Raw genomic sequence first — 18,480 nt, 5'->3', positions numbered from 1 at the left:
AGAATTTTCAATATTTGGTTTTTGATATCTTTGAAAGAAAGAAAGAAAATAATGTTATTATCCTGGGACTACGTACGAGGGAGTACCCAAAAATAACCGGAATTGCGTTGCCGCGCATGGAGCTTATATAGTACGCATTTCTGCCGCTAGACGTGTATAGCGCAATTCCTTGCCAGTTCAGTCCTGCCTGTGTTGTCTGCCTGGCTTGTTCTGTTCATCTGCAGTGATTGTTTTTACCAGCGCTGTTTTGTTCTTTTTTCGTTTTTTATGATTGAACAACGTGCAGCTCTGAAATTTTGTTTTCTACTCGGCAAAAATGCTGCTGAAAGTGTTTTAATGTTGAAAACAGCTTACAAAGATGACGCTATGGGAAAAACTCAAGTACACGAGTGGTTTACTCGGTTTAAAAATGGCGACATGTCGATTGATGACAAACCTCGTTCTGGACGTCCATCAACTGCCCGAATCGACGAAAATGTTGAAAAAATTCGAGAGCTGGTGTTCACAGACCGTCGACAGACAATTGATCAACTGTCAGAGAGTAGTGGGTTATCTTGGAGCTCGGTTCAGCGAATTTTAACGGAAGATTTGGGGATGAAAAGGGTTGCTGCCAAGTTTGTTCCTCGAGTTCTGACTGACAATCAAAAAGAACATCGAGTTGAAACATGTCGTGCTTTGAAACAACAGCTTGAAACTGATCCAGACTTTCTGTCAAAGGTCATTACTGGTGATGAGTCATGGTGATATGGTTATGACCCAGAAACAAAGCAACAGTCAAGCCAATGGAAGACGTCATCTTCACCCCGACCAAAAAAAATGTCGTCAAGTCAAGTCAAACATCAAAACAATGCTGATTTGCTTTTTTGATGCCAAAGGCGTAGTCCATTCAGAGTTTGTCCCCCCAGGTCAGACCGTCAATCAAACCTTGTATTTGGAAGTTTTGAAAAGATTGCGCAATAGTGTTCGCCAAAAAAGACCCGATTTGTGGCAAACAGGAGACTGGTTCTTCCACCACGACAATGCACCTGCACACACAGCCATCTCTGTTACACAGTTTTTGGCTAAAAATTGGCATGGTTCCGCTGCCCCACGCACCTTACTCGCCTGACCTGGCTCCGTGCGACTTTTTCTTATTTCCACGCATGAAAAAGGGCATGAAAGGTCACCGATTTGACAACATTGAAGAGGTCAAGAAAAAAACGAAGAAGGAGCTGTCAGCCATTTCTAAAGATGACTACAAAAAATGTTTCGAACAGTGGAAGCACCGGTGGGACAAATGTATTAGTTGTAATGGAGAGTATTTTGAAGGGGATAAGGTTGTTCTGTAAAAAATTTGTAAATAAATAGCTTTTAAAAAATAATTCCGGTTTTTTTTGGGTACCCCCTCGTATTGTCCCCTAAGAATAAATACATATACAATTGGAGGCTTTAATAGTTTGGCCTAACTTTTAAATATTTATTAATAAAAATAAGTATTTACAAAAATTAAAAATTAATATTAATAAAATAAAAGAATGCAATTAGAATTTCGGAGGAAGCTGATTAGAAAGGAGACAATTGAACAGAAGGGATTAAAAGATAGATAGGGTAGAAGCATGACGGACAGATGAAGGCAAGGAGTACCAGAGAGAGGTAACACGTATCAGGAAGGATTTGTCAAAGGATGAGGTACGGTGAGAGGGAATATAGAGATCGGATGAGCGAGATCTAGTATTACGGAAATGGATCGAGGATTTGACCTCGAAGAGTTGGAAAATATAAAATGGTCTTTGGATAACTTGGAAAAAGGAATGAAGCCCAAAAAATACTGGCGGCGGTAGACAGAGGAATAGCGGGAGTCTCTGGAAATGCTGAAAATAAATCTTATAAAGCAGTTCATGAGACGCTTGAGCTTAGCTTCAATATCACCAGAAAGACCAGCCATACACTAAGCAACCATAGTCGAAATGGGAGGAAAATAAGAGAGGAAACTAGGAATTGCCGGGTCTTAATTGGAAAAAAGTGACTATTAAACTGCTTTAGGATATGGATGGAACGACGAGAGATTTGGAAAACATGGTTTTTTCCAGGATAGGTTTTGGTCTAAAGTGATACCGAGGTTCTTCTTCACAGAGGAACAATATTTTATTGGGATATTATAAAGGAAAAGAGTTATATTATTTAAGGAGTGGGTTGGAGCCAATAACAATTGCTTTGGTCTTTTCTACATTCAGAGTAAGCTTATTGATCGTGGCCCATGATGTGATATTGTTAAGGTCTTCTTGAAGCTTAAACACAGTTTCAAACAGATCCGACGGGGAAAAGGATAGGTAAATCTGGAAATCATTAACATAGAGGTGATACTACTGGGAATGAGAGATGGAAATGAAGATATCTTTAGTAAAATATGAAATTTTATTTTAAGATCGTTCGAGATTTTAATAATTTACAGATTTTAAATCGTTAACGGTACCGTTTGTGGCATAAAATGACACGGTTCAAGCCCTTACGTGTTAACTTTGATCGTTTGTCTGTTAGTCTCAGTAATAACTTGTTCCCTCAAGTTCATATCTTTTCAGTTTTGTGTGCGGGTTCCACGTTAGTCTCCCATAGTGTACATCCAATGGCGATGTACATTTTTTGTGTTTAATATGTTTTTAATTCTATTTCGTGCCTCAGGACGTACAAAATTTTATACTTGGCAATCTGGAGTAGAAATCTGACTTCTACTCACATAATTTTTCGGTCGCATGCAACACTAAAAAAAGAGAATTCAAACACAAACTTACTACGGCCGGACAAAATCAAGAAAATATCTACTAAGCAGCGTTTTAATCTTTGATTTTGCATTACAAAACGAATGAATTATATAAAATTAAACAGAAGAGTTTTTGGATTTAGCACTGGAAGGATCCATAGATTTGTTGTTAAATATACAATCCCATCGATGGAAGTAGGCCCCTGATTGCAGCCGTCATTGTTCGTAGAGCCATTGGCAGTGTTCGTCTGGGTTTAGGGTTCCCTGTACACTCAACAGTTGTTGAATGGAAATCAGAAACACTAGAAAGACTATTTACCTCTGTTAGTATTTAACCAAAAGGGGCTTATAAACGGTGCTAGCACCATAATAACTTGATTGCCTTGCTAGCCAGAATTCTATTCATGTAAAAGCAATTTAGTTAGACCCATTCGTTTTGGAATAAAATAAACTTACCTTATTACCGCTAGAGCGCTGTTGTGACATAACATTGGACAGGTTAATTTGCTTTATAGCAAATTGAATGGTGAAGGTTTTCCTGGGCGATTCTTAAAGTTAAAGGAAAACCAAGCCACTCCGCTTCTTCTAAAAGGGGTTTGTACCATTCAGTGTTCAGTGGTTTCTTCATACTTCCTTAATAATACTTTCCTTCCGGTTTTAACCTTTCCACATACTCTTCTTGTAAAGGTTAACCTTCTACAATCACCACAAACTACCCTATGTAAAGGGTGGAAGATCTGTTAGGAAGTTTTTGTAATAATCTACCTCCGACTTCAACCGATAACAAAGATGAAAAAGGAAATGGCCATGTATTTCTTTTTTCCAAGAAAAATATCGTCCATTTTGTTTTTTTAGAAAGGTTTGTCAATAAATAATGATGAAAGGAAGGGATATTGAAAAATAGAAGGGAAATTGGGGTAGGCAATCTGGGCGTTACAAATGGTATTGGGAAATCGATTTTTTTTTTGAACCACCATTATAACACATGTCACTAACTAAGGAAGATAAATTAAATTCTGACATAAAAATATCTATAGTCTAACTGAAACCTCCCATTTAGTTTATTATACCTGTAAATGGTTTCCAAATTTTCAAATTTATGTGAGAATAACGGTAGGTTTCCTGCTTTTCTGCTTTTTGAAAGGTGTTTTTCCGGAAGGACTACCTTCTTTTTTTTTAAATTCTGTATCTAGAAGAGTTATTATTAATTCTAAGGTCGTAATTTTCTCGGATAGTCAGGCTGCTCTACGGGCAATTAGTTCCTATCAGGTTAACTCAAAACTGGTTTGGGACTGTCTGGGTGCCCTGAAGGAAATCAGTGACCAAAATAAGGTCTTTCTGGTCTGGGTACCTGGTCATTCAGGACATAAGGGTAACGAAGTGGCAGATTTATTGGCCCGGGAAGGCTCTGCGAGATACTTCGTTGGCCCGGAGCCCTGTTTTGGGGTTCCGAAGTGTGTTAAGACTGCGACCATTAATCTATGGGTGCAGAGTAGGTCTCAGGAGGGCAGAGACAGGCGAAGGAGTTTATTAAAGGCTATTCGCCGAGGCTGACTGCAGAATTAATCCGTCAAGGCCGTGGGGCTATCAGGATGATTGTAGGCCTATTAACTGGCCACTGCAGACTCAGAAAACACATGCATCGCATGGGCCTGGCAGATGATAGCCTCTGTAGGTTCTGTCAGGAAGAGGAGGAAACGGCACTACATGTGTTGTGTCAGTGTGAGGGGCTCGTGTGGCTAAGGATGTTACTTCTCGGGGAGGAAAAACCAAGGCCTGTGAGCTTTACCCAAGAGTCGCTCTCCAGCATTAAGAGTCTAATTAAAAGGACAGGTCTGGAGGGTGAGCTTTAAAGTTAGGGGAGCCACAATAGACCCAAAGGGGTCGCAGTGGCGTAGGCCCTGAGGCCGCCCTAGTCTAATTTAATCTAATCTAGAAGAGTTTTATTAACAGAATAAATATTTTTTGTTCGTATCGTAATACCTATTATTTATTTTAATTTAGAATAATATTAGATTAATAATATTAGAATCGAATTCAGCCTATTGGAATCTTTTAAAAATAACCTAATCTGTAAAGATGTAACTAAGGCGGTCACATCATTCTATAATCCAGTCTTTAGAAATATAAGTTCTTTAGGACTCGGAGAATCGTATCTCTTTTTTCAGTGTCACATAAACAAATTAAGGGTAGCCAGCCTATTGAGGTTACGGTGGAGTCTTGGCTATCCGTCACCCTTTTATCCGTCTATTCCAACTAACCGTCACTGACCTCAGTATTTAAAAATTAAAAAAAAAAAAAAAAAATTATGTCGCAGGACATTGTATTCATTAATTTTAATACACAATAGAATGAATTGAATAATGAAAGATACCTGACCTTTAAGGCTTAAGCCTATAAACGTATAAAATATGTATACCAGTTAATACAAAGTTTTATACACGTTAAACAAAAGAATCTGGAAATTTTCCTGTTTTTTCCCATTATCCGTCTATTCGACTATCCGTCACGTGTCCGGTCCCGGTAATGACGAATAACCGAGACTCCACTGTATTTGGAAGCAAGTACTGCAGAATCTTCCTTAATAAGGTTTCATACCTAGGTGCTCATGGTGCAATGAAAGGCTGACTGTGGCACATGTGTTGGAAGAGTGCCAGACACTGCGTCAACATAGAGTTCAAGCAGGTCTGCCAGATGATTTGCGTGCAGTGCTAGAAATAGGGTCTTCCCACAAAAAAAGGCTATTTGCATTTTTGAAGAAAATTCAACTTTATCATAAAATTTAGGATTAGGTTATCTAATAGTTAGGTTAGCTAATAGGTTAGTTTAACAAAAGGGGAGAGGAATATCGAGAGTACTCTCCCCTCTGGATGGACGATGTATGAATGTATTAGTAGTCATGAATGTATTTATCAGCGTGAGAGTATTTATCAGCGTGAGTGTATTTATCAGCGTGAGTGTATTTATCAGCGTGAGTGTATTTATCAGCGTGAGTGTATTTATCAGCGAGAGTGTATTTATAAGCGTAAATGTATTTATAAGCATGAATGTTTTAATTAAGAAGAATGTAGGTATAAGTGAGTGTATATATTGTACATATTGCTAGGCTTAGTGTATTGTAAGGGGTGTAGGAATATTTATAAGAGTACTACACCCCAAAGTTTCAAAACTGATAGCTAGGATAGTTTGGTTAAGGATATAAATGCAAATAGCCTTTAGGTGGTGAATAAAACTGAGATGAGACAAATGAGTTGGGTAAGAAGAGGATGGCACTACTGGGTTCCCGCACTCCCTCTTGTCGGCTGGACCGATAACTTATGAAGGGTAGTGTGGACCTAGGTCGGATTACCCGGGGCTCCGCCATGCCTCACTGGTGAGATATTGGTAGGACGCTAATCGGGTGGAGAGACATGTGCCATCCTAGTTCGAGAAAAGAACACAGCTCTAGGGGCGCTAATGACCATGGTCGTCGATGCGCCCAAAAAAAAAAAAATAAAAAAAAATAAGGTTTCATATAGATTTAGATCCGGAGGAACAATGTAACTTAGGTGCATTTGAAAGCGATAATCTAGGACACTTCCTTTTATCATGTCCTATGTTGTATTGTTTATAGACAAATGTATCTTTCAAACTGTATTTGATACGCTATGGGCGATGATACACTATCAAATTTACTGACAATTGACACTTATTGTAAATTGAATGACATATTTCTATGACTTCAGAAATCTTTAAAGTTAAAAAACTTTTTGGAAAGTTAGTAGCAGTTCAATCTGATTTTATTTTATATCACTTTTTCTCGCCATTTTGTTTTGTTTCGAGGTAAATGATTGGGTTTAGTTATTATTAACTACCATTTATTTTTATCTATTACTATTACTACTATTTATCTATTTGCTGTATCATATCAAACAGAGTAAGTTTATTTTATAATTATTTATTATTATTATTATTATATTATTTCGTCTTTTTGTAATTACTATTATTATCGTGTAAATTGACTGAACCCTTGTTGCAAGATATTATCTTAAAAACAATAAATTTCATTCAGAATCGAACTAATGTCTCAATTACCAATAAGTTACTGAAAAGAGCCGAAAAACTGTGTTTAAAAAAGACCACAGTGACAGCAGACCATTATTTCCAGCATTAAAATTCATGACATTAACATCATTATATGTTTGTAAGCATGCTTTGCAAGAAAAAGCAACAAATAAAAGGCTTCGAAACACAGTTATAGTATTCATAATATCGATACAAACCTCTGAAAACACGGACAAAATCTGCATTCATGCCTAGAATTCTGCCTAAATAGATGGAAAGCTAATAGTATTAAAACCGTCCGGTAGGATTGTTGATCGTCAAAAACTGCACGAAAAAGCGTAACGTTGAAAAACACCCAACTTTGATAATTTTTTTCTCTTTTTCTATAAAAGATAAAATTCCCAAATTTTCTTTATAATATAGGGCAAACCCTCCTTTATGCCTGTAATTTTTTTGCAACAACCCAGATCTAATAGATTTCGAGAAAAAAGTTGCTGAAAATGAGCAAAAACGGCATTTTCAAAAATTGTTTTTTGATAATTGGTTCATTTCCCGGTCTAGGCCTTGATTTTTATCTAATTGTTAATATAAAATTATAGTTAAGTACATTTACGAGGGTCGTTTGAAAAGTCCGTGCAAAGTCAGAGAGATAGCACTACTGGCGCGTATCGAGGTTATGTTTAGTTAGTAGCATCTCTTGGAAGAACACACACCAAGTTTCAGCCAGATCGGTCTATTTCTTTGTGTTTGGCATTCGTTTGAATCGAGGAAGTCGAGTGATTTTCAAAAAATGGACGAAAAAGAATTTCGTGTGTTTATTAAACACTACTTTATGAAAGGCAAAACGCCTCAGGAGACTAAAGAGAAGCTTGATAAACATTATGGTGACTCTGCACCTTCGATTAGAACAGTTTATAAGTGGTTTCAAAATTTTCGAAGTGGCCATATGGGCACAATTGACGCTGAACGTTCTGGACGCCCTGTTGAGGTTACTACTCCAGTAATCATTGATAAAATCCATGATATGGTGATGGATGACAGAAGAGTGAAGGTGCGTGAGATTGCTAGTACTGTGGGCATCTCGAATGAACGGGTACATAATATTTTGCATCAACATTTGGACATGACAAAGCTATCCGCAAGATGGGTGCCGCGATTGCTCACGCTTGACCAAAAACGAAATCGTGTGAAGTGTTGCAAGGACGTTTTGCAGCTGTTCCAGAAGAATCCGCAGGACTTTAAGCGTCGTTTCGTCACTGTGGATGAAACATGGATACATCACTACACTCCTGAGACCAAAGAACAATCTAAACAATGGGTTACCAAGGTGGAATCTGCGCCAAAAAAGGCGAAGACCGTTCCTTCGGCCGGAAAGATTATGGCGACTGTCTTTTGGGATTCGCAAGGAATAATCCTCATCTACTATCTGGAAAAGGGTAAAACTATTACAGGTGCATATTATTCATCGTTATTGGACCGTTTGAAAACCGAGCTGCAAGAAAAACGCCCACGATTGGCCCAGAAAAAAGTCCTTTTGCATCACGACAACGCACCAGCTCACACCTTAGCAGTTGTAGTCGCAAAATTAATGGAAATAGGGTTCCAACTCGTTTCACATCCCCCCTATTCTCCAGACTTGGCTCCCTCGGACTAGTATTTGTTCCCCAATATGAAGAAATGGCTGGCGGGGAAAAGATTTTATTCAAACGAGGAGGTGATTGCAGAAACGAATGGCTATTTGGACAAATCCTATTATTCGGAAGGGATCAACAAACTAGAGCAGCGTTGGACGAAGTGTATAAGCCTAAAAGGAGACTATGTTGAAAAATAAAAAAGGTTTACCCCAAAAAATTAAGTAGTTTTTATTTTTGCACGGACTTTTCAAACGACCCTCGTATTAGACACCACCGCCCGCCTATACACCTAATTTGGTAGCTGGACCTAAAACATGCCTGAAAAATAGGTATTGCTTTACTTTTTATTTTTACCAACTACCTTTATCCCGAACCGTGAGCTGTAAAAATCCCCTTAGAAGAAAATACAAAAATTCAAGACTAACGCCTGGACTAGAATAGCCAATATCATAAATCTTTTCCAAACATTATAGCATAGAGATAGTTGCTAGAAAGAACGTATATGGCGTACAGAATTCTTGGAACACATGTTTCCAATCTGTAATTCAATTTTGATGATTTAAAAAGAACCATTTTTTCTGATTTATGGAAAGGTTTTAACCTTAATGTGGTTATATGCATATTCTTTGTGTGCTTGTGGATCCTAAGTACGTTCCAGGGCTGAATGCTATATATCTGGAGATGGGATAGAAGATCTAAAGTGTGGGATAAGATATAAAAAGATGATTGGGAACGCCCTGAAGACTATAATTTCAATTCTCAAGGTTGTACGTTTTGTATAATTTTTCAAACTCCAAATTTTAAACCATTGATAAGTATTGGTAAGTAACATCATGATAACGGGGCACGCATGTCTTGGGGGTTGGAATCAGTCACATATGTTGATGAGTGGCAGTACTAGCCTAACCTCCAGTTTTCTGTAGTTTCTAAATGTTTTTTGCAAAAATAAAGAAGAAGAACAAAGAATATTGCTAATTTCGTTCATTATTTTTTTATGAAGTAAGTCGCCATGTTGTTATGTTAGTACGGTTGATTGCCTTTTAAGAAAACTGGTCTCCCAAACTTAAACTACCAAGGTAGCCGAGCGGTTAGTGGAAGCCCGCAATGCTTGAGTTCGAAATGTCTATCTGGAAAAAAAGGTTTCTTTAACATTTTTGAGTAAATAATTTAGTTTAAATGGTGAATGATAGTTCAGTGCTGAGTAATAAACAATCCGAGTAATGATGGAACGATTCGGATTGTAATCCTATTCGGAAATACCCTTATCAATCCTATCTGAACAAACACCCTGGGTTGTTCTGCACTCATCGTTAGCAGTAAGAGTGGGTATTAGTTCCTTTTCTACAAAAAGGATATGTGCTCCATTATGAAAGGATGAGCCCCATATTATGTAAAGACGCGAAACCATAGCACCGAACAAGAACTCCAACCAGCAATCCTGTGTGGTACCCATTTGAAGGCAGCAACTTTTTACTATCGAAACCATATTTCGATTGCAATAATTTATACCAAATTACTTTTCCTCAAATTTTGGGAAAAAACTTAAAACCAGAAGTGTGCACTATTACAATACTTTTCTGTTAATACTTTTTTAATACTTTTCTGCAATACAGTACAACCTCGATTAACCGGGATTCGGATTAACCAGGATCATGTTGAGTCATCATAAGAACACCTGGAACAAAAGTTAATTTTCGGTGGCGACAGGAAAATCTTTTATCTTCCGATGTAACATAATTGTAGGCGTGGCAGCAACTCTTTTATAACTGATTTTCTTGAAGGGTCATTATGTATGTAAAAACCCAAAATATGGTGCAATTAGTACTGAATTTCTTGGGATTTACCACGGTCTTAAAAAAAAACTTGCTCGTCTCGCCCAATCGATGGAAGGAGGTGAAAACGTGAATCGAGAAGACATTTTTGGAGTGGTTCGATTGTGATAGAGATGCTATACAGTTTTGCATGCCTTATTCCTGAAGAAATCGTCCAGAACATCCTAGAAGACGAACCGGAAGAAGGACATGAAATCGACTGTAGAAGAGAATGATCACCCAGGAATATCCCTGGATGCAGCAGCATCGAATTCAGTTGCTGAGTTGATTGAATTTTTTCACGATAAGGAACATTCCAACCAGTGACAAAGTTGTGCTTTTTAAATTGCGTACACTCATCAGAGAGTGGTCGTTTGATTAAAAAAAAGCAAACAACACTTGAAAAATATTTTTCAAAAAGTTGAACGGCAAAAAAATGAAAAATTTTTAAATAAAAGAAAGAAAAGAGCGAAAATTAAAACAAAATCAAAAAAATGAAAAAAAAATCTGTATGTAAAAAATAGAAAAAAGGATTGCCGTCTAAGATAGGAGTTGATCTCTGGGACGAAACAGTAAAGTATTACTATGTAACACTGTGTATTCGGTTTAACCGGGATTTCAGTTTTCCAGGGTAGGTATAGCCGGAGCTCAGCCCGGTTAATCGAGCTTGTACAGTATTTATATTACGTACTATTATGCATTTACATAAACGTACCAGATTGGAAATGTCCGAACAAAGTCTGGCCCGTTTTCAGCGCAACCAACAAGATTTTTTACGCCGGTTTGCGACTACAGATGAAACTTGGGTCCACTACTATACCCCAGAGACAAAACAGCAGTCAAAGCAGTGGAAACATCCAGAGTCACCGCCGCCAAAGAAAGCAAAGGCCGGGAAGGTCATGGCCTCAGTTTTCTGGGATGCAAAAGGCATTCTGCTGATAGATTACACTGGTCTACAAAATGAAACTTTTTGAGAGCTGTTTTACTTCTGAAAAGTGATTATATACAATTGAGTACAGCCATTTTCAAAAATAACCCCCTTTTCTCCTATCACATCAGGTTTTTTTACAAATCGAGAATGAAAAATTCAATGTTAATTGCAAAAAATACACATTTCTTTTCAAATATTAATACAGATTTGATTAAAATGCTGGTTGTATTACTTGGAAATGCGCAATGTTGATTCACTAGAATGTTATTTAATCAATAATAACGTTTTCGTTTGATCTTTTCTTATGACCTGCTGCAGAGTCTTCTCTTTGAAGCGTCCAGCAGTAATCCGCTATCATTGATATATTCCATCGTCCTTGGTACCGTCGTTCCATCTCCCGGATGTCCTGATGGAAGCGTTCGCCTTGTTCCTCGCTCACCGCCCCCAGATTTTCAGGAAATACATCCAAATGCGAAAATAGAAAGTGCACCTTAAGACTCATGTTGCATCCGAGAATACTGAATTTCTCAAGCATTGTGGCTACTAATTTTGCGTAGTAAGGATCTTTGGTGTTTCCTAAAAACTTCTTGGTTACATCAATAAAGGCTTGCCAGGCTCCTCAGGTCAACTTCGTTACAATATTAAAAATAAAAGATAGTGTGAAGTATGCAATAACGCTACTAAGACTAAAAAATTAAGACTGACTAAAAAAAAAAATGGTATGTGATACAAGTAAACGGGTATCATACTTGGTACCAGGACATGCATATTATTTCAAAATGACTCAAAAACTCAAAACAGCAAAATCACTGTAGACCTGTGTTATCTTCCTACTGGGCAAACAATTACGGGCCAATACTATGCAAACCTCTTAGACCAACTACAGGAAAAGATACGCGAAAAAAGGCCTGGTTTGGCAAGGAAAAAAGTCATCTTTCATCAGGACAACGCCCGCCCCGCACACAAGTGTTATTGCCATGGCAAAACTTCATGAACTGAGGTACGAATTGTTGCCACATCCATCTTATTCACCTGATTTGGCACCATCAGACTTTCATCTCTTCCCCAAGCTGAAAATTTTCCTCGGTGGACGGAGATTTCCTACAACAGAAGAACTGTCAGCCGAATTGGAGACGTATTTTGCAGGCCTGGAGGAATCTCATTTTCGAGATGGGATCAAGGCATTGGAACATCGCTGGACCAAGTGCATTAGTCTACAGGGAGACTATGTTGAAAAATAAAAGCAGTTCCACAGAGGAAAGACACTTCTTTCAAGTACATTCCGAGAACTTTTCAAACCACCCTCGTATATAGTCTGTATTTATTAAAAATAAGAACGTCCTGCAATAATATTCTTTAAAAAATCCCCTCAAAATACTGAATTGAGATACTTTAAGGCACTTTTGGTGATAACGTAACTGAAATTAACTCAGGTAAGCGCATCATTGTATAATTATTATGAAACAGAACAAAACGAAAAAAAAATAGGATTTAATTTTTCATTGTTGTGTGAATTTCAATGGTAATACTCTGAATGGACATTTTGTGGTCATTATGAGGGTCTGCCCCCCCCCTCTTCATACCATACTTTGGGGGTAACTCGATTTTAAAAGAGCCATAATTTTGTAGTAGTCTGGCTGAAACAATAGTACAGGTATGTTGGTGGCACAGTGCCGTTACATTCCATTATCGTTTAAGCTTCGTGATTTAAAGTCGTCTCGCCATTGGGTGATTCTGGTATCAGCTTTAGTTTGTTTATCCTATTTGGCTTTTGTCTCGTTTTTGTTTTTATTATTGTTTAGAAGCCATTGTTGGTTATAGAATTTTTGTTCTTGTTTTTTAACCTTTTCTCCTCCACCTATCGCTGGGTGCTCTTTGCATTGTCCACCAGTCCATTGATGAGCAGTAGTAAATCGTTTGGAAGTTCGCCGTTTCGTAACTTTCTAACAATATCGTTACATACTGAGACAATTATAAAGTCAAATTACAGTACTTATCGAAATTTAACGTACTTTTGGTTTGGGAGAACAATATTTTGTTCAAAATATAGTTAAAAGTAGGTTGATTAGACAATTGAGAGTTAATAATTATAAATACTTTAAACCCTATTTGGTACTCCACAAATTTGGAGGGTCAGAGAATTGTTTAATATGCAAATATGCCAATCGCCAGAAAATCTAGAACATTTTTTTGATAGAATGCCCTTTGTATGAAGCTCTAAGATTGCAGTATCTGACAAAATATTTGAATGGGTTGAATGGCTAAGTGGCTAAAGTAACAAAATTGCTGGAAAGATCAGGCCAATAATATTGTATTTCTACACAGTAGGGTCGCTCAAATTGAGAGCATTCCTAAAGAATGGATAGTTTTTAACATAGTAATTTAATTTATTATTTTTTATTCCTATTAAAAGCAAACAAATAATTTCCCTTATTTGTTAGACTTGGTTTTTCAAAATTTTCTATTGTACCCTATTTGAAAATAAGCAAATTAACCTTCGATTATAAAAAAAAAAGCACTTGTTTAAAATATTTCCTAACATTTTCTCAAATATTTCAGTGAGATCAGAAGTAAATGTTTAAAGTGCAATTTGTAACCTTTGATTTCCTTATTTTAAGACAATCTACTTCAAAAAATTGGCTACTGGTCTATCTAAAAGAGTTTTCAATGAATTATAAACAACTTGATAAACTAACACTCTTGAGTGCTCGTGAACACGTTTTCTTGCAAAAAACAAACGTAAGTTTCTCATACGAAGATATAAGGAATCCTGGAAAATGATATACCGTTAGAAAGCCCATTAGGCAAGGAAACTTTGATAAAAAGTGGCCAGCACCTAGGTCTGATAATGATCACATAAGGGCCTAATGAGTTTTCTTAAAAATTTCGATTACTTTTATTTTTCCAGCATCCGGAGGAAGATTGAGACTGTTTGGAAGAATAACTTATCCTTCGAAATGGTGTCAATTTTTAGAAAATTTATCTGTCTTTCTAACCGTGTCATCAGAATCGAATTCAGACTAAAACTTTCTGAGTAATAACATTTTTATTGCAAATAAAAGTAATGATTTTAGAAAAAAAAATTAAGTGACGTCACTCAAGAAATATGAAGTTGGCCAATACATCATTGAACTCCACTTTAGATGTACTCGTACTGCACACAGTAGGCCTATGGACAATACTTACTGGTTCACCCTGAATATTTCATTTACTTATTTATTATTATTTCTTTTGGAAATTGAGGAGGAAAAATTAATTTGTTTGTTCATAATTAATTAACCAAGCTTTGTATAAGATTATTGAATCTTAAACAAACAAAACTATGTCTGTTATTTTTTAATTTTATTTTTGAATTTAAATGCTTGGCTTCATTCACTTTGAATTGAGGTTTACTTTAAACTACCTGTTCACCGATTTTGGACTGAAAACTTAATTGTAGCACCATTCTTTTGTTGTCTGCCACTTAACCGAAATATCAGATTTGAATTATCTGCGTTTTTGGGGGGGGTTTTATTTTAGTTAAATTTAAAACTATTATTTCGATCTCAGGGGACCTCAAAATAGGGGATATTTCCCCTGAAAAGTCAAAATTGAAAATCAGCACGATTACAGCAATACCTACTCTCACTGTAGTAAGTGAGAATGAGAAAAAGAAGTTGAGTAACTTGGTAAGAAGTTGAAGTAGTAGGTGTTTTTCGTTTGGGTACATCTACCTATTAACTTTTCGTTTCTTTATTTTACTTCAAAACAAAGAATATAATCTTATCACTAATTGGCTTTTAGCTAAAATTATACAGCAAAGAAATGAATAGATAACCAACAGTTGTAAAGCTTTACCTCTGTTCAGATTGTAAGGTTCATTAGCAGTCTAGGTTGTAGACATTCTGTAGCATAAACTGTGTCTACAATGACGAGGTTATAGATAGAACATTCAAGTTATTTTTTTATCTCGTTATTTCTATTTTTGTAACCAATAATTTGATGTGATGTTTGCGCTATAACTCACCTCGTATTGACTCAAAACATTTTATTCTTGTTGACTCAGTGAATATTGCTGGTTTTTATAGAGAAATAATAATGGTGAGACATTACTAATATTAGAATATTATAATAAAGAATGAAGTATATTGACATTTAAGTACAAATAATGGAAGAAACCAGGTTATTAGATTTCAATTAACAGAACAATTCTTCTTCCCACAATTATGTCATTTCGCCCAATTAAAAAAAACACATTCATGACCTAAATAGATGAAAAAAGAGTAAAAATAAACCAACCGTGTTCATTGTTGTAAAATAAATACAAACTGTCCAGTGTACGGAACGTAGAGTTACATAACTTGAATTAACAATAATTGACTTAAAAGAAACCAAACAAATCGTACTGAGTCTCGTTTTGTAGTAAACTGTGAAGACTCAAATTTCAACTGAGCCTTACTGCTTTTGCCGACTAATTCGTCTAGCATTTGGTTTCTAATACATTATCCTGTAGAAATTATGTGTAATTTCATTTCAGTTCCGCAGATAAGTTTGAATATTTAACACAAAATTATGTCATATGTCTAATTATGCTTTTTCTAGATACTGTGGTTAAATTTCATATTACTGTATCATATTATAATTATAATTGGGCAATTTTTTCCCAGCATAATTGGAATTTGACTTACATAATTATTGTTATTATTATTTTAACGTCCAACTATCAACATAATGTAGTGGATGGAAGGCAACTAGCAAACATACTTTACTATAAATTCCTTATACATTAACCATCAAATAAAATTCAAGGCCTAGAACGGGGGAATCGAACCCACTAACCAGCAACACATCTTGGCATTGCGGGTCTAGCCTAAAACCGCTCGGCTATCGTGGCTTTCTGTGGAGGATAAATGGATCTAAAAAAAACTGTGGCTGTGTCATGGACACGGCCGTGTGTTCTACGTGAATACGTTTACGTAACGGGTTATATTTTTTATATAAAATATTTTTATTCATGTATTTAGGATGAAATCAAGGAAACAAATCGACGATCGAACACAATCTATGCCTATACAGTCCGTTGTCGATGTAGAAGCGATTTCATCATCCACTTGCATAATTTCAACCGCCCCAGCTGCAGATGTACTGACACCGTTGTTGATCCGCTCGGCCGCATTCATTCTTTTACGTTCCCGGCACATCTTGACTCGGTCATATGGTGTTTTATTATTACCATTCGATTGTTCTTGAGAAGCCCTTTCCAACCGTATACGATCTCTGTATCTGGTTTTGGCTTTTCGACGCGTATAGGCCGACATTATATATTTTTGATAATATTTTTTTATTCTAACACCTTATTATATTCACTGTCACTATTTTACACTAATGTTTTATATACAATCGATAGATTGTGACGACAGCTGACGATTAAAACTTTAACGTACATCGTGGCTTCTCCGTGTCAAAAGTTTTGCAAATCTCGCTACACAGCAAAATGATCTCAAAATGGCGGCGCTTCCTCCTCCACCGCGCGCGATGCGTCACAGTCCTCGCTTATCGTAATGAATTCTTTGATCCTTTAGTTATCCAATGGTCTACTTTAATTTTGGATGTAGACGATAGATTCGAAACTATAATGCCAAACTGTGTCCTCCGATTTTATTATCATTAGGTTTTTTGGATTGCCTCCATATGATAGCAAATTTAAAGACGTATTCACGTCAAAAATATAAGAAAATACATGTTAGCAATTTTAGCAAAATGTAAATTTGAATCCTAATGAATGCTTTCCATTTTCTGTTCTCAGGAAGTTTTGTGGAGAAAGGTAGTTTGTGAGCATATCTTTTGGATTCGGTGGACCTTGTTCAGGTAATCATATTATCAGTAAGTTTTATTTTGTTTTTGTTTCTGTTCGTGATGAATTGGTAATAAGTTGCTTCAAAATCTTGAATAACATAATCTTCAAAAAATGGAACTACGTACAAAAATGGTAGGATATTTCTTTCTGTAATTCTTTTAATAAGGTGATTGATCCTATTTACATCTGTCTTCCTGCCCAATAATCCTGCCAATTTTTAGAAAATAGAGTTGGAGCAGCTGTCATATAGCACCATTGAGTACCTGCCTACAAAGGACCTTGGGCCGCCTTCACTATTTCAAGTCATTCTGACCAATCGCTGGCTTTTCTTTTCCAATTTCTGATTCTCATTTCCTTCACAAAGCCCTTAATCCTGCCTATCCACTTTTGTCTTTGGCGCCTTCTTCTAAGTCTCTCTCCTCTTTGGCTTGCTCCAGAGAGTTTTCTTGTGGGGGCAATCGATGATCAGGCATTCTTAAGACATGACCCTACCCACTTTATCTGGTTCTTCGTAATGAATGAAACAATTATCTTTGTTCCTGTAACAGTTCTTGGAGTACTTCGTGTTTTCCTATTCTCTGTATACCTTCTTCACAGACAGGATCACATATATTCTGCCTGAGTACCTTTTTCTTCCTCCTAAACATAGAACAATTGCTCAGTTATCTTTGTAAGTTCACTGGTTTCACAAACCTGATCTAATGACAGCTGGTCTAATGGTAGTTTTAGTAAAACAGGACATGTTTGAGGCTTAAGCTTCTAAAATCTTCAAGGGTTTCTGGGGAACGAAAGAACATTTATTGCCTGCGGTCACCTGTGCACCATTTTGAATAGGAAAAATTATAAACCTTAACTACCTTACCTGAACAAAACATCTTAATGCCCAAACTCTTTGTCTTGCAAGAGATTCCTTATTCAATGGTGCACAGGTGACCGCAGGCGATAAATGTTCTTTCGTTCCCCAGAAAATATTAGGTTATAATTAGAGCTGGGTTTTTGCCTTTTTTTCCCCAGAAGCATATTCTAGAAAACTTTTGTATTTGTACTTGTATAATATAATCTTTGTAAAAGTTTTAATTTTTTAAGCAGTTTACTTACACTTTGAATATGCTCTAGTTTTATTTTTAGCTGGTTCAGTGTTTTGGAAAGAGAGTTTAACAAGATTTTGTAAATATTTATATAGATAATAAATATTTGCATGTTTGGTTGAGTTGATTCCCTGGCGAGAGATGGTTATTGTTTTACTGTTATCATAACCGATATTTTGAAGTAAATATTATCGCGAGTAATGTACGTAGACGATATCTGATAGTTGTTTTGTTCAGTTGTTGGAGAAGTTCTGGTACATTGCTGTGTGTTCACTTCAACCAGCCCGTGACGCAGGAAAACTTTCATAACCTGCCAGCATCCCCTCCTGCCTATAATTTTTACTCCTCCTTTCGCCGCAACGTGCACTATCCTATCATTCCGATGTAGTATTACATAAT

The 18,480-nt window shown here is 36.5% G+C and overlaps 1 protein-coding gene across 5 annotated transcripts in view; it reads left to right on the top strand.

Annotated features, from left to right (window-relative positions):
- IRSp53 (Insulin receptor substrate 53 kDa) overlaps positions 1–18,480 on the top strand; it is a 681,191-nt gene that overhangs the window by 28,926 nt on the left and 633,785 nt on the right. For 4 of the 5 annotated variants that reach the window (XM_074140794.1, XM_074140795.1, XM_074140791.1 and 1 more), the window contains exon 2: positions 16,943–17,004. The gene's annotated coding sequence lies outside the window, so the exon portion shown is untranslated. Of the gene's footprint in view, positions 1–16,942; positions 17,020–18,480 lie in introns of all 5 variants that reach the window. The other variant, XM_074140793.1, reaches the window with a different exon arrangement.

This window comes from Rhodnius prolixus, unplaced genomic scaffold, assembly GCF_049639745.1.
Source record: "Rhodnius prolixus isolate KJV_2025 unplaced genomic scaffold, Rpr scaffold_6, whole genome shotgun sequence".
In the NCBI taxonomy this organism is placed as follows: domain Eukaryota; kingdom Metazoa; phylum Arthropoda; class Insecta; order Hemiptera; family Reduviidae; genus Rhodnius; species Rhodnius prolixus.
Note: the sequence above shows the minus strand (reverse complement) of the source record. Positions and strands in the feature narration are given on the sequence as shown.